General features: G+C 39.3%; 2 long non-coding RNA genes across 2 annotated transcripts in view; one reads left to right on the forward strand and one right to left on the reverse strand.

Annotated features, from left to right (window-relative positions):
- The window catches only part of LOC124723169, a 48,692-nt gene that overhangs the window by 19,440 nt on the left and 11,917 nt on the right, over window positions 1-17,335 (forward strand). The gene's annotated exons all lie outside the window — the stretch shown is intronic.
- The window catches only part of LOC124723168, a 67,437-nt gene that overhangs the window by 12,386 nt on the left and 37,716 nt on the right, over window positions 1-17,335 (reverse strand). Inside the window, exon 2 of the long non-coding RNA XR_007006523.1 lies at window positions 7,581-7,731. This is a non-coding gene — a long non-coding RNA (uncharacterized LOC124723168). The remainder of the gene's footprint in view (window positions 1-7,580; window positions 7,732-17,335) is intronic.

Raw genomic sequence — 17,335 nt, forward strand, 5'->3', positions numbered from 1 at the left:
CTGGATGGGATGATAGCAAAATCTTTAAGGGGGAGGGGGGCACTGAAACTAAGATCAGTGTCCAATCATCATACATTGATTGAAATTAAGCTTAATGAGAACTTCAGAGGGGCAGGTACTAGAGATGTTAAAATATCGCAAGATTCTCATAACAGTACAGTGAAAAATAATGTTAGTATGTCACAAGATTAACATAAAAGCACAGTGAAAAATAATGTTAGTATATTGCATCAGAATATCAGGGGGATTAAAAAACAAAGTAGATGAGCTTCTTGTTTGTTTAGAAGATTTAGAAACTAAGGGTGGCATAGGTCTACTATGCCTGTCCAAACATCATATAGTCACGGGTATGGAAATGGTAAATGTAGGTGGATATAAGCTTTCAGCACATGTAAGTAGAGACACTATGGAGAGAGGAGGAATTACATATGTTAAAATCTGTCATAGTGTGAGAAATTTGGAAACTCAAAAATTTTGCATAGAGCAACATATAGAAGCATGTGCATGTGTCCTTAAACTAAATAATGGCAATTTTAGCTGTGTATAGGTCCCCATTGGGAAATTTTGAACTATTTTTGAAAAACTCAGATTCTTTGTTGTGCTATCTGTCAGACTGAAGAAAGCAAATTATTGTTTGTGTGGATTTCTATGTAGATTTTCTGAAAGAGTCTGATGGAAAGCTTGACTTTGAAGTATTACTTGGTTCTTTCAATTTGACATCAGTTATTGATTTTCCTACTTGGGTGGTAATGGAAAGCAGCACACTGATAGATAAAGCTTTCATAGACCAAGATAAATTTAATCAACTTAAAACTTTTCCTGTTAAGAATGGTCTGTCTGATCATGATGCACAACTAGTTACAGTATGAGATATAGCTCCATACATTAATGCAAAACAATCCTCCAAAATAGTGCATTCAATTAACGATTTAACAATTCAAAATTTTAGGGAAAGCTTGCAACAGTTAGACTGGGATAAAGTGTACAGGGGACATGATGCTAATTTAAAATTTAACCTATATCATGATACCTTTGTGAGTAAATTTGAAAACAGTTTCCCTAAGAAAACAGTGAAATATAATTGTAAGAAATCATGTAAAAAGCCATGGCTTACTAAAGGGATAATAATATCTTGGAAACAGAAAAGGGAAATGTATCTTTTAGCTAGGAGGAGTAATGACTCCAAAATAGTGAAACATTATAAAAACTGCTGCACTGTATTAAGAAAAGTTATTAAAAAGTCCAGAAGTATGTGCATTATGTCTGAGATTAGCACATCTGATAATAAAATTAAGACAATTTGGAAAATTAATAAAAGGGAAACAGGACAACCGAGAGCACAGGAAGACTGTATTTCTATCAAAAACAATGAAAAGTTTGTTAACAAGAAGTCAGAAGTAGAAAACATTTTAATAACCATTTTAAATGTTGTAGAGAAAATAGGATCCAGCTATTCATTAGAAAATGCAAGGCAGTATACGGAAGAGGCAGTTTCTATGCAATTTGATAAAATTGAAATTCAACCCACCTCTCCTACTGAAATTAGGAAAATAATAAATTCACTCAAAAGTAAAAGCTAACATGGAATTGATGGCATTTCCAACAGAGTGCTAAAAGCTTGTTCTCAACAACTCAGCCACAAAAGTAGTAGCTCACTGAAACAGAGAATTTTTCCAGATAGACTGAAATACGCTATTGTTAAACCATTGGATAAAAAAGGAGATAGGTCAGATGCTAACAGTTACTGCCCAATCTTACTTCTGACAGCTTTATCCAAAATTCTTGAAAAAGTAATGTATTAAAGAGTAGCATCACATATTTGTAAAAATGAAGTACTAACAAAATGTCAATTTGGTTTTCAGATGGACTTTTCAACAGAAAATGCTATACATGCTTTCACTGATCATATATTAAATGCATTGAATAACTGAACATCACCCATTGGGATATTTTGAGATCCCTCAAAAGCTTTTGATTGTGTGAATAATGAAATTCTTCTAGATAAGCTTAAGACTTGTAGTATGAGTGGGACAGTGCACATATGGTTTGATTCATACTTAACTGGAAAAATGCAGAAGGTTGAAATTAACAGTACAGATAGTCTGCAAAAATCAGCAGAGTCCTCTAACTGGGGAAGTATCAAGAATGGTGTCACACAGGGTTAAGTCTTGGGTCCCTTATTGTTCTTATTATGTATTAACGACTTGCCACTCTATTTTCATTAAGATGCAAAACTAGTTCTTTTTACTGATGATACAAGTATAGTAATCACACCCAACAAGGAAGAATCACCTGAGCAAATTGAAATAATGTCTTTCAGAAAATTATTAAGTGGTTCTCTGCAAATGGACTCTCATTAAATTTTGAGAAAACACACTACATACAATTCTGTACAGTAAATGGCATAACACCACTGATAAATCTAGGCTACAAACAGAAGTGTGTTGATAATGCAGAATACCCAAAATTTCTGGGCGTGTGAACTGATGAGAAATTGATTTGGAAGAAATACATTGATGATCTGCTGAAATGGTTAGGTTCAGCTATTTATGCTATTAGGGTTATTGCAAATTTTGGTGATATACATATCAGTAAATTAGCCAACTGTACCTATTTTCATTCACTGCTTTCATATGGCATCATTTTGGGGTGATTCATCATTAAGAGAGAAATTACTCATTGCACAAAAGCGTGTAATCAGAATAATAGCTGGAGCCTACCCAAGATCACCTTCCAGACATTTATTTAAGGAACTCGGGATATTTACAGTACCTTCGCAATACGTATATTCACTTATGAAATTTGTCATTAATAACCCATCCCAATTCAAAAATAACAGCAAAGTGCATAGCTACAACACTATAAGAAAGGATGATCTTCACTATTCTGGATTAAATCACACTTTGGCACAGAAAGGAGCGAATTATGCTGCCACAAAAATCTTTGGTCATTTACCAAATAGTATTAAAAGTCTGACAGATAGCCAACAAACATTTAAAAGCAAATTAAAATAATTTCTGAATTACATCTCCTTCTACTCAATAGATGAATTCGTAAATATAATGTAGTAACTGCAAAAAATAAAAAATAAAAATAAAAAAAGAAAAAAGAAAAAAAAATTGTTAATTATTTTGTGTAAAGAAAACTTATGTTAAAGTGGCATATTCCACATCATTACAAAATGTCACATTCATGATCTATGGAACAAAGATTAATGTGTGTGTGTGTGTGTGTGTGTGTGTGTGTGTGTGTGTGTGTGTGTCAGTGAAATTTTATGGAGAAATCTGAAAAGGAAGCACCAGTGGAAAGTGTTATTTAGAAATTTCGTGAAACAAGTTCAGTGTTCAACAAGAAAGGTGTTAGACAAAGGTCTGTTTTCATGATCCAGGTCATTCAGGATATTAAAGCAGCAGTTACAACATTTCCCTGTATATCTTTGTGTAAAGTAAGCCAGGGAAAGAATATTTCAATTGGTTCAGCCCACATTGCAGTGAGAAGAATACTGAAATGTTATGCATTCCACATGGAGGTTTTCCATGAGCTTAATAATGCTGATTATGTCAGAATTGTTCACTGCTGTCAATGGTTCAGGACCCTTATTAGAGGGAACATCGTCATTTTAGAACAAGAGGTTTTAACAAACAAAGCTTTGTTTCGTCTTGTTGGGTATTTTAATAGCCAGAACTACCAAACCTGGGGTACTGCCACCCCCTACACTTTCACTGAGTCTCCCCTACACCCACAAAAATTGGTGTCTGAAGTGTTATTTCAATGTGATGAACAACAGGAATTTTTTAAAACATCTGTGGATGCTGCCATCCATAAAGACATTATCCAACAATTCATATCCTTAGTGCAAGAGGATAAGTGTGACTGCTGCTGCAACTTGTCAACACTACATGCCATGGAGCTTGCTCTACTAAGGAGATAATACAGAATTTTTTTGGTGAAAGAATCATTTCAACACGATTGTGCCCACCATGATCTTAGTAGTCCAGATTTCTTTCTGATGGGCTACTTGAAAGATATTGTTTACAGGAGCAATCCACATACCCTGCAGGAATTAAAGACAAATATCACAAAAGCCATCAACAAAATTGACATTGTAAGGCTAACAAGAGTAGCCAGGAGCATAGTCAACTGTGTCAACAAGTGCATAGAAATGGATGGACAACATTTCAAACACATGCTGCAATTTATACTAACTTAATATGTAAGTCTGCCAATAAAAATATTTCTTATAGAATAAAATAAGTCACGTAACCTCTTTTAAGCTGAACACACTGTAAAATATACAGGGTGGTCCATTGATAGTTACCAGGCCAAATATCTCATAAAATAAGCATCAAATGAAAAAACTACAAGAACGAAACTCATCTAGCTTGAAGGGGGAAACCAGATGGCGCTATGGTTGGCTCGCTAGATGGCGCTGCCATAGGTCAAACAGATATTAACTGCATTTTTTAAAATAGGAACTCCCATTTTTTATTACATATTCGTGTAGTACATAAAGAAATATGAATGTTTTAGTTGGACCACTTTTTTCGATTTGTGATAGATGGTGCTGTAATAGTCACAAATGTATGAGTATGTGGTATCATGTAACATTCCACTAGTGCGGACAGTATTTGCTTTGTGATACATTACCCGTGTTAAAATGGACTGTTTACCAATTGTGAAAAAGGTCGATATTGTGTTGATGTATGGCTATTGTGATCAAAATGCCCAATGGGCATGTGCTATGTATGTATGCTGCTCGGTATCCTAGATGACATCATCCAAGTGTCCAGACCGTTCACCGGATAGTTACATTATTGTAGGAAACAGGAAGTGTTCAGCCACATGTGAAATGTCAACCGTGGCCTGCAACAAATGATGATACCAAAGTAGGTGTTTTAGCTGCTGTCACAGCTAATCTGCACATCAGTAGCAGACGAAGTGCTCGAGAATAGGGAATCTCAAAAACATCGGTGTTGAGAATGCTACATCAACATCGATTGCACCCGTGCCATATTTCTATGCACCAGGAATTGCATGGCGACAACTTCAAACGTCGTGTACAGTTCTGCTACTGGGCACAAGAGAAATTACGGGATGTTCGATTTAGCAACAAAGCATCATTCACCAACAGTGGTAATGTAAACCGACATAATATGCACTATTAGGCAATGGAAAATCCATGATGGCTGAGACAAGTGGAACATCAGCGACCTTGGCGGGTTAATGTATGGTGCGGCATTATGGAAGGAAGGATAATTGGCCCCCATTTTATCGATGGCAATCTAAATGGTGCAATGTATGCTGATTTCATATGTAATGTTCTACCGATGTTACTACAAGATGTTTCACTGCATGATAGAATGATGATGTACTTCCAACATGATGGATGTCCGGCAAAAAGCTCACGTGCGGTTGAAGTGGTATTGAATAGCATATTTCATGACAGGTGGATTGGTCGTCGAAGCACTATACGTTCACCGGATCTGACGTCCTTGGATTTCTTTCTGTGGGGAAAGTTAAAGGATATTTGCTATCGTGAACCACTGACAACCCCTGACAACATGCATCAATGCATTGTCAATGCATGTGTGAACATTATGGAAGGCGAACTACTCGCTGTTGAGAGGAATGTCATTAGATGTATTGCTAAATGCATTGAGGTTGATGGACATCATTTTGAGTATTTATTGCATTAATGTGGTATTTACAGGTAATCACGCTGTAACAGGATGAATTCTCAGAAATGATAAGTTCACAAAGTTACATGTATCACATGGCACAACCAAAATAAAATGTTCAAACGTATCTACTTTCTGTATTTTAATTTAAAAAACCTTCCTGTTACCAACTGTTCATCTAAAATTGTGAGCCATATGTTTGTGGCTATTACAGCGCCATCTATCACAAAGCAAAAAAAGTGGTCCAACTAAATCATTCATATTTCTTTACGCACTACATGAATATGTAATAAAAAATAGGGGTTCCTATTTTTAAAAAAACGCAGTTTATATCCGTTTGACCTATGGCAGCACCATCTAGCGGGCCAACCATAGTGCCATCTGGTTTTCCCCTTCAAGCTAGACAATTTTCGTTCTTTGTAGTTTTTCATTTGACACTTATTTCATGAGATATTTGGCCCAGTCATGATCAATGGACCACCCTGTATACTAGAAGTTAATGCTTTTGAAAGATCTGTTTGAGAATATGTACAGCCCAATTGCTTCTTTTCAGTAATTGAATACTTGAACTGCAATAACTGTATAGATCTGCAACTTTCGTAATGTATAACATGTGGAACTATATATAATCTTGAAAACTGTTATCTGTAATGACTAGACGTAAGTCCAATATGATCTTGCACATCATACTACATATGATCAAAGGACTAAATAAATAAACACAGAAGACATTTGACTGTTGCACATTGCACATATATATTTGATAAATACTGAGATAATATACATCATTTATAGTGTGAAAGCATTGCATTCAGACTGTTGTATTGAGGATCTTCAATTCTTTTCTGCTGTGTTGAAGCCATAATCTGAGGATAAACATACAACCATATGCATTTAGATTTTATGTTATACAGAATAACCTCACCTTAATAGTCAAGATATGCCATTGTAGAGGTTTCAAATGTGATGCTGACATTGATGACAACAGCAGCTCAGTATTCAGAAACAGCAGCTTTATACCAGGTAGACCATCACTTTGCTGTAGTGTAGCTATTCACCAACTGCATTTTGTGATTTGGTAGTTAAGGTATGTTCTGTAGGCTGTTATCTGTTATTCATAGTAATAGTTTTAAGTCCTGCAGCATGCTTGTTGTCGAGCCTTGTTTTTTTGTGCATGTGACTTTGGAATAGTATGGAGAAAACAAATAGGTAAAATATTGTAAATATCAATGTGTACTATGTGAAAATACTCCAGTTTGCCATTGTTTATTATACTAAGGCAATGTTATAGTGACACCACACTAATAAAGTGAGGATAATATGGACATGATACACATTTCTTGCTAAATGATGCATAGCAGCATTTCCTAAACATTCAAGTATCTTATTTTATGTATGTGTTTTGGAATACTGGGCTGTGGTCATGATTTGTAATGCTTACAGAAAATTACATGACATCATTAGACATCATTAGATTCTGATATAAGTTATTGCTATGTGAGAGGCATCAGCGACCATGTAGGCAAGGTTCTGTATCACGCAAGAATGAGACCTACATATCAGAGTGGTCGCAAGATTTGTTGACGCCCACTAAGGATCCTGTGAATGCTCTCCTCATTGCACATGTGTATGAACTTTGGTGTGAATGCCATAAAATCTATGTTGGTGAAACCAGAAGACCCATTAACACTCCCATTTTCTAGCATGAAAGTTACATATGACTGGGACATATTAACAAGTCAGCTGAAGTGGAACATCATTAGCAATGCGGCCATCCTACCAAGTTTCAAGAACCTTGCATGCTTCCTCACCAACTGTGTTTGCAGCACTGGAAAATAAGAGAGGCTACTGAAATAATTAAACATGCTAACAACATGAACAGGGAGTATGGTTACAAGTTACCTGGGGTCTGGCTGCCAGCGATTCCAGCCCAGTGGATCATGTGTGTTCACTGGCCAGCGGCACCATTTGGCTGGGGTTTGGCAGTGTAGACAGCAACCGTGAGAGAACTGCCATGCAGCCATAAAACCTCACTGCAGGAAAACACCATTCCCTGGAAACAAGCTGCCGATTTGCTATTGCATTCCAACCACCAACAAGGGTTGCTGACCAATCATTACCAGAGTGGCACAGGTAACAGAAAACTGATACAGTCATCTCTACTAGAGTTGCCTTCCAGCATAGGCAATAGTGTACCATACAACCACTGCCATAACAATCTCTTTAAATTGTCCAATGACATCACAGATATGAGACATTGGTAGCCACTAGATAACTGAAAATAACAGTATGTAAAGAAAGACATTCACCAGTATACAGCAGTGAACCACCCGAAGAGGACGGCCACAAGTCATTTGAAATATCAGCAAGTTAGCTGTTTCAGTAGTTACAATGTTGTGGCCCAATACCCAAAATTATTTTATCCAAAACAGAGTAATTCCGTTGATAGGACAACATGCTTGGTTTTACACACACTAGTAATGTAGCGGTGATGCAGATGTGACATGTAGCAGGAGTTTATTTGTTTAAATATTGTATTGTGGTAGGTTAATTGTACTTAAGGATCTTTTTAAGTCTGCCAGAGAGCACTGGCTGACATACTCTTCACTTACTGGTTTACACACACCAGTAAACATATCTCATATTAATGTTTGGACACTTGGATCACATACAGTTTAGATTTGCATCTTGCTAAAATGGAAGCATATTGTTGAATAACTACACTGCTGCACAGTGTGAAAAAGAAAACTGCAGTAGTCACCAAGAGACCAGCTGAGACTTTCATAATCTTATCTGGGGAGCAGGCACACTGCTGACGCATGTGTGTGCGGTACTTCAGTAGCGAGCCGAGGACGCATTATGCTGTGGCGTCGATCCATGGATCGATAGGCCAGAACATCATTTGTGTACTATGTCTTCGAGTTGAGCTTTGTTTTGTATACTTCTGGGACCTCAGTTCCAACCTAGTCTTTGACCTGTACGTTTGTTGTGTAATAAAAGTATTGATGATTAGAAGAGAGAACCGTGGTCATTACCTTACCACTTTGATATCTCCTTCAGTGGTGACCCCGAAGTTCGAATAATCCGACAAACCGAGTACAAAGTGACTACCACACCGGCTTCTACGTTCCGCATGGACCTTTGTCCACTACACAATGGCCTTCTACAACACGCCGCTGCCGCCCAGTTTTCACCAGCAACAGCAACTAAATTCAAGCGCACCAGCTGTAGTCAGTGCCCAACGTGAATTTCCGCAGTCCTATAGCCTTGAGAACCCAGGGACCTCGTCAGGTGCAGTGGTTTTGAACATGACGCCAGCGGTCTCCAACCCCACCTTTGTTAGCCCTAAAGTGCTTCAGTTTTCGCCGCACAGCAGTACAAGAAACCACTACACACTGATACCGAACTTTAATGCAAGTACTGTAAATAGTGGGGAGCATAGTTTTCATATTGTGCCACAACAGGACACCTTTTTGAATGTGCAAGCTCCACGTGTGTATCACTCGGTGCCAGTTGCACACTATGTGAATGACATTCGCCAGCCTGTTACTCCGAGTGTTCATCAGTGCAGTAATCTGAGCGCATCACGTTCCACCAAGCTCATCAGTGATTCCGTGAGGGACAATTTCGCTGCAGATGTGGAGCACCAGTTGCATAATAACCTGTCAAGCAACTGCCGTGACCACTTTGACCTTCCGTCGCAACAACCGGTCCTGCTCCAGCTACCATGAAAACAGCCGGCACGTCTGCTTCCTCTGTACCGGCTTACGATGCAGAGTTAACTTTGACTTGCCCACTCCGGCGTCTGTGAGCAGCAGCCCGCATTCTTCGAGCACCAGTTCGTCGAATCTACCAAAACTTCTGGCATTCGAACCTGCTCACCCGGAATTCTGGTTCAACCTGGTCGAGCAAACTTTCAGTGTCTGTGCACTTGATGACAATGCCCGTTTCACATGCCTCACGAACCACCTCCACGACCGTGTCGACTTAATTTATGACCTGGTTAAGTCACCTCCTCTGAACGAGAAGTATGCTACAGCTAAACAAGAAATACTGGAACGTGTCTCCAAGACAAGAAGAGAAAACGTTCGACAGCTTGTCTATGAAGAACGCCTCAGCGACAGATCTCTGTCCCAGCTGTGGCGATGCCTTCGACTTCTCACCGATGAATGTGACATGCCAGACGCCATGCTCACTGAGATTTGGATGGAAAAGCTGCATCTGTCTGTTCAAATGGCCATCTCTGCCTATAAAGATAGATCAAATAGTGAATGCTTGCACGCCACCAGCTGAGCTTACTCCGCTCTACTACGTGAACGCTTTGCCCAGCAGTCCGGCAGCTACGTCAGTTTTCAACCACAACCAGGGCCCCAACGTGGACATCCCACTAAAACTAAGTCTGTCAACAACAGCACATCTGACTCTGTGGAAGATTCTGGGCTGCCTCCATCTGACCACTCGCAGGAGCAGACACCCGCCCATAAATACTGTTTCTTCCATGCAAAATTAGGGGAACAAGCACGAAATTGTAAACCGCCGTGCTCCTACCCAAACTTAAACCGCAGGTAGGCAGCGGTGCCACCTCCTGCGACGTAAACAACAGGCGCCGTATCACGCTCCATTCTGTGTCCAACACTAATGCTTCGAATGGACGAGTCTACATCCGCAACTTCAACTCTGGCATAAACTTTCTCATCGACAAGGGTGCAGATGTTTCCCTACTTCCATCTCGAATTGCTGTCAAAAAGATCATACTACACAAAACTGTATTACGTGCTGTAAACTCATCTAGTTTGTCGTGCTTAGGTTCTACTTCATATGCAGTGTCCCTCTCGCCTGAGTGCAACCTGAAGTGGTCCTTCCTGGTGGCTGACATCAACGATCTCATTTTGGGCATCGACTTTCTACGACACCACAAACTGTGGCCTGACCTCATCAAGAATACAGTGTTCTACCACCCTACGCAGGAACACATCCCGTGTGCTTCGTCGAGTGTCAATAGTACTGCTAAACAGGTCTACTTGGCTAGGAAGTGTAATAACCCCTCCTCCGAGCTCTTGTCATGGACCAATAACTGGCTCACGGAGCGTGTCGATACTACACACCTGCGCTTGGAACAACTTGAGCTACGCCGTCGCCCCAACAACTTAAGTAACAAGTTATCTTCGGCACAGCAGCAACTTGCAGCAGACGACGCCTCGGCAATACACAAGGTTAGTCGGTGCCACTACAGAGTTCTCGCGCCCGAGTGCATTTGTGACTTTGTGCCACATAAACTGTACAGTGTCTGCACTACCGCCAGCTCTAACTGTGTTAATTCGAGCGCACATTCATCCCCCTCCTCGCTTGGGCAGCTAACTTCCCAGGCGCAGGTTAATGTTTTTGATTTACCACCATCAGCTGTTTATTCGCGCACCGCCCTCACCGAGCTACGGTTTCCCCACCCCACCGGCTCAGCATACCTCTCCATTAGCAGGCGCCACTTACAAGCTGTCTACCCACATTCATCCTAATGACATTTGTGGTTTATCTGTCGTCGTTAGTGGTGATACCACATTAGTGCTGCTTGCGTGTGACGATTCGTGTAACTCGTTAGGTGGTATGTCACAACGTGTAGTGCAATGTTTCAAAATCTCTCAATGTGCTACGTGTGGCAACCTACATGCTTACATTAGGCCAAGTGGAAAGGTGATCATTAGGTTCCCTGCCGATGACACCGTTCCACACCAGCACTCCCGCATCGGCCAACGGCTACGACTGCCATCGTCGCTTCAAGACTTCAGCATCAGCATTCCAGGATTTGCTGCACACTCTCCTCCCACACAGACGCGGAGGAACTCACTGTAACCCACTTAAACTCTTGCCAACCCCCCCCCCCCCCTCGTCTTTGGATACATACTCCATACTGCAGGGGGGAGCTATGTGGTGTTGATCGATAGGCACTCACAAAGAATATTCCTAGCCCAGAAAAAGACTCTTATCTGAGGTATCAATTTGTAAACTGGGTGTAACGAAAAATGGTATAACTATGTTAATGTAAACAAACTGACAACATCCATACACTTTAATATGTTTACAGATGACTAAAGAAATAAATAGATAAATAAATAAAAAGCTATTGTTCTGGTGTCTCAGAATTCTAACTCTGGTGTCCATGTACATGTATTCCATCATGAGACTTGTCGTTGCTAATAGTGACTCATTCAGAAAACATTGCAACATTCATTCAGTGAATGCTAGACAGAAAAATTATATGCACTTGAATAACACATCCTCAAGCAATGGACAGAAAGATCTGCACCATTTAGCAGGTTTCATGTTCAATAGGCTTCTCTCTACAATACTAAACACCAGGAATTTACGAGGTGCATTCAAGTTCTAAGGCCTCCGATTTTTTTTTCTAATTAACTACTCACCCGAAATTGATGAAACTGGCATTACTTCTCCACGTAATCGCCCTGCAGACGTACCCATTTTTCACAACACTGATGCCATGATTCCATGGCAGCGGCGAAGGCTTCTTTAGGAGTCTGTTTTGACCACCGGAAAATCGCTGAGGCAATAGCAGCACGGCTGGTGAATGTGTGGCCACGGAGAGTGTCTTTCATTGTTGGAAAAAGCCAAAAGTCGCTAGGAGCCAGGTCAGGTGCGTAGGGAGCATGAGGAATCACTTCAAAGTTGTTATCACAAAGTAACTGTTGCGTAACGTTAGTTCGATGTGCGGGTGCATTGTCTTGGTGAAAAAGCACACGCGCAGCCCTTCCCGGACGTTTTTGTTGCAGTGCAGGAAGGAATTTGTTCTTCAAAACATGTTACCGTAGTGCCCTTTGGAATGCAATGGGTAAGGATTACACCCTCGCTGTCCCACAACATGGACACCTTCATTTTTTCAGCACTGGCGGTTACCCGAAATTTTTTGGTGGTGGTGAATCTGTGTGCTTCCATTGAGCTGACTGGCGCTTTGTTTCTGGATTGAAAAATGGCATCCACATCTCATCCATTGTCACAACTGATGAAAAGAAAGTCCCATTCATGCTGTCGTTGCGTGTCAACATTGCTTGGCAACATGCCACACGGGCAGCCATGTGGTCGTCCGTCAGCATTCGTGGCATGCACCTGGATGACACTTTTCGCATTTTCAGGTCGTCATGCAGGATTGTGTGCACAGAACCCATAGAAATGCCAACTCTGGAGGCGATCTGTTCAACAGTCATTTGGCGATCCCCTAAAAAAATTCTCTCCACTTTCTCGATCATGTCGTCAAACCGGCTTGTGCGAGCCCGAGGTTGTTTTGGTTTGTTGTCACACGATGTTCTGCCTTCATTAAACTGTTGCACCCACGAATGCACTTTCAACACATCCATAACTCCATCACCACAAGTCTGCTTCAACTGTCGATGAATTTCAATTGGTTTCACACCACGCAATTTCAGAAAACGAATGATTGCATGCTGTTCAAGTAAGGAAAACTTCGCCATTTTAAGTATTTAAAACAGTTCTCATTCTCGCCGCTGGCAGTAAAATTCCATCTGCCGTACGGTGCTGCCATCTCTGGGACATATTGACAATGAATGCGGCCTCATTTTAAAACAATGCGTATGTTTCTATCTCTTTCCAGTCCGGAGAAAAAAAATCAGAGGCCTTAGAACTTGAATGCATCTCATAACATGAGGTGGGATTTGCAAATACCTGACACTACAAAGAGTCACCTGCTGGATTTATCTTCTTCAGGGTTACTCCTCATTCATAATAATGACAAATAGAAAATTTTGCAACAAGTTCTGACACTGATTTCAATTGTCAGCTCAGTCACCACAATTAAATAAATGGAAGAAAGTATTAGAATCTTACCTGAAATGCAACAAATTCTACTAATTTGAAGAATTCTTAGGAATTAATTAATTAATAATGTTTTATGCTCATCAGTATAATCTCCTTTCAAATGTTATTTCCACATTTTACTTACTGTGTTCATGGATATATATGATTCAATTACAAAATTCAATTTAGGTAATTGTTTGGAAAACACTGGAAGATCAATAAATATTTTGCTTCTGCAATGTCATGCAACGTGAAAATTATTTAGCATGTGTGACCAGTTTTAGAGAAGAAAATATGGTGGTGAGAAAGGAAACATGAGAACTACCCACAGTAAAATTATAATTTAGTAAAAGAAGAATATGATATTTGTTTCAAGCTCATCAGTATGGCCATAATTAAACTAATGTGTACGGAATTTGACTGATGACTGACCTGTTGAGGATTGTGTGGTATTCATCTCATAGCATTCATTTTATAGATAATCTGATTGTACTGTACAGGACACATGTCAATTTTTGTCTTACGATATTGATAGTTACTTAATTCTCTACCATGGTTTTACAAGCAAAGTTTTGTATGTAACACAATAATATTATTAAATAGTTTCTCTTATGATGTACCAGTACTTGGCATCTAAATTTGCCACACATTAATTTATAAATACAATATTAAACACTACACTATGATATTAAACAGGCAGTGTTCAGATTATCATCTTATCATTCATAAATCCCTCCACTGAGTAGTAGCATTTTTGACCAGAGGATCATGTATTTTTCTCTTCAGTGAACCTATCTCCATACTCAGATGTCCCCTTGTAGATTTTCAACCATGTATTGTTGTTCCTGTTGGTAGAGTTTTAAGAGGTGTTTTGAAAGCATGAAATTTTATTTTTGCCTAGTGTTGTACATTTGTTTGAAATGATTTTCTTCATTTAGTTTAGGATTACTGTGCAAAAAGATAATAATTTGAAGTATGTACAATGTAGAGATAGGGAAGATTTTAGGTACTTGAATAATGGGCAACAGGACACTCTTGGATGGGCACCACACATTTTCTAATGAGTTGTTTTTGAAATAGCAATATTCATGACATTGAATTCCCCTCAAAAATTAAACCATATCTAATCATGGATTCAAAGTAATGGTGACACACCACATTCCTGCTCTTTATGAATGTTACCACAGGTAGTATGTCCACTGCAAAACCAAGGCTGTTTAATTTAGTAGCCACACAATCTATTTGTATGTGTGCTCGCCAGCTTAGATTTTTGTCTAAGTTTAATCCAAGAATTTGATGTACTGAGCTTCTTTCATAACTTGATTTTTATGTATTGTATTGATTTTTGACTGTTTTGTTTTAAACTGTGAGAACAGTGTCTTAGAAATGTGAATGCTAAGACCATGTTGTTGGAACCATGATTTCAGGTTGTTTATTGTGTTCATGACACTATCCATGATTTATCTTGCATTTTCTTTTTCAATAAGTACTGAAGTATCATTGGTAACCATGACTAACTGAGCACTGATACTGAGACGTAAATCATTTTTGTAAAAGGTAAAAGAGATGGCCCTAAGACTGAGGCTTGAGGGACTCCTTGCAAAATTACGTTCCATTGAGATGCATGATCTATAGCATTATATTTTTGATTATCGTTCGCTTCCTGTTTGTCAGGTAAGACTGGTGCCACTGCAGATCACTTTGTCTGATACCGTATCAGTCTAGTTTATGAAGCAGCATGGGGTGATTCACCCAGTCAAATACTTGTGTAAGGTCACTGAACATACCTGCCATTTCATTGTTTTGTGATAAAATTTATTATCTGTTTTGCAGCTATTTTTCTCAAATACTTTGGATATGACTGGGAGGACAGGGATAGTATGGTAATTTCTCAGATCCTCTTTTCATTGAATTTCTGGTGCTGTTGATGAGTTACTAAGCTGGTTCCATGTCTGCTAGGTGGTTGCCCTCATCATGTACAAACCGATACATACATCGTTAACCAATGCACACACTGTTAAGTTCCAAAATTGTTCTCTCCCATTCTTTTTACAAGTGCAAGGAGGCTATGAAAGATTTATTTTTATTAACTCTGGTAGGAGAGCATAGGTGATGTGTTTCAACCTGATTTTAGGCAATAGTAAGGTGGGTACCTAAAAATCAGTAGAGGGTTTTAGTTGAGCATTGCCAGGTAAAGAAGGTGAGTGCCTTTTGTAGAGTCCATTGCTGATAGGCTCCAGCAACAGCAGATAAAGTCTAGCAGGTACAATCAACCACCAAACAGTGGTTGGAGTAAAACTGTAACATAACATGCATTGTACAACACAATATTCTTCTTGACCTATACTCACATTCCATCAAAGTAATCTCAATTAACTTTTTTGTGTGTAGTGCAGAACAATAGCATACTTACTTTTGTTATTAAAATGATTTTTTTACTGTTCTATAAACTTGTTTGTAAAACTTAAGCATACAGCCATATTTAATTACTAATCATGTTAAACAGCCTGTAAACTGACTTTTACACTTCATATGACATATTATACTAATTATCCACACAAAACTACACAAACTAAACTGAACTAAGACAAACATAACACTGCAAATGTTGTTCTCAGGAAATGGACAAGTTAATTTTTGTTTGTGAGCAGCTGTGAATTGCCCTAATTGCTGTCAACTGACTGAAACCTGCAGCAAATGAGTGTCTTGGGCAGGCTACTGAGAGGTGTATACAAGAGATACTAAAGGTACCTCAAGTAATATCTTCTCCCATGGGTACTGTCTGCTCTCCATGAAATACAGGATGTATCACCACTTGTCAACTTGAGTGTGACTGGCAAGTCAGTGGTAGATTTGCAGGCCCTATTCATAAGAGACAGTGACCTGGTGGAACTCGGGGTACAACACGTAGTCACTTAACCAACAAGTCTTAGGTGCTGTGCCCCACAAAAACTGCTTCAGATCTCATACTATAAGCCGCTGTCATATTATTCAGCTTGAACTGGTGACCATTAAATAGCTTTCAGTAAGGTAATCTCAGATCCCATGTTATCAACAATAGACACAGTGACTCCCTCAACAGATGCATCTAAGTCTTTGCACTGTTGCTAATATACTTTTTACATATGAACAACCTACACTTGCACTTCATTCCCCTGTGTCTTTTTGTCCTGGAAAGATCTAAGTTCATATACTGAAATGGATACAGATTGTAGCCACTGCAGTATTGTAATGAAGGAGTAGGCTCATTTTCATGAACAGCTAGAAACCATGTTGGCCACTCTTAACCTGCTTCATACTGTGACATCGTAACCACAATCAAGTCCAAATCCAACAGCACAGTCGTCAATGAAGTACAACACTTAGCACTGAAAGCATATAATATAGACACAACAGAACTGCCTCGTGAATGCAGGGCTCTGGTATATATAAGAATCTGAAATATTCCAGAAAATACAAACATTAAAAACATAAGAAATTTTGAAAACTTTCTAGGAATGATAAATGCTAAATAACAAATACCTGCTGGTGATCAGATTTTAAAAGGTGAGTTGTTGCATGACTCCACTGTGCATGCAGCACAGCTCATAGCAAAATTACTGCAGCAAATTGTGACAGTTATGGAGTGACGGGGCTGGCTCCTGTTGCAAACAAGCCACAGAGTTTGCAAGTCACTTTTTTTCCTGACATGGTCAGCATAAAACCATAGTCTGACACCATGCAGTCATGTCAGGGCTGGCAGGTTGGAGTTGTTTTTTGAGAAAGTTTGTACATGTCTAGTGACCAAAAGGCTAGCACCTGTATCTCTAATGAGTGGGTTTGAGGCAGTGCAATCT

The sequence above is a fragment of the Schistocerca piceifrons genome, chromosome X (genome assembly GCF_021461385.2).
Source record: "Schistocerca piceifrons isolate TAMUIC-IGC-003096 chromosome X, iqSchPice1.1, whole genome shotgun sequence".
In the NCBI taxonomy this organism is placed as follows: domain Eukaryota; kingdom Metazoa; phylum Arthropoda; class Insecta; order Orthoptera; family Acrididae; genus Schistocerca; species Schistocerca piceifrons.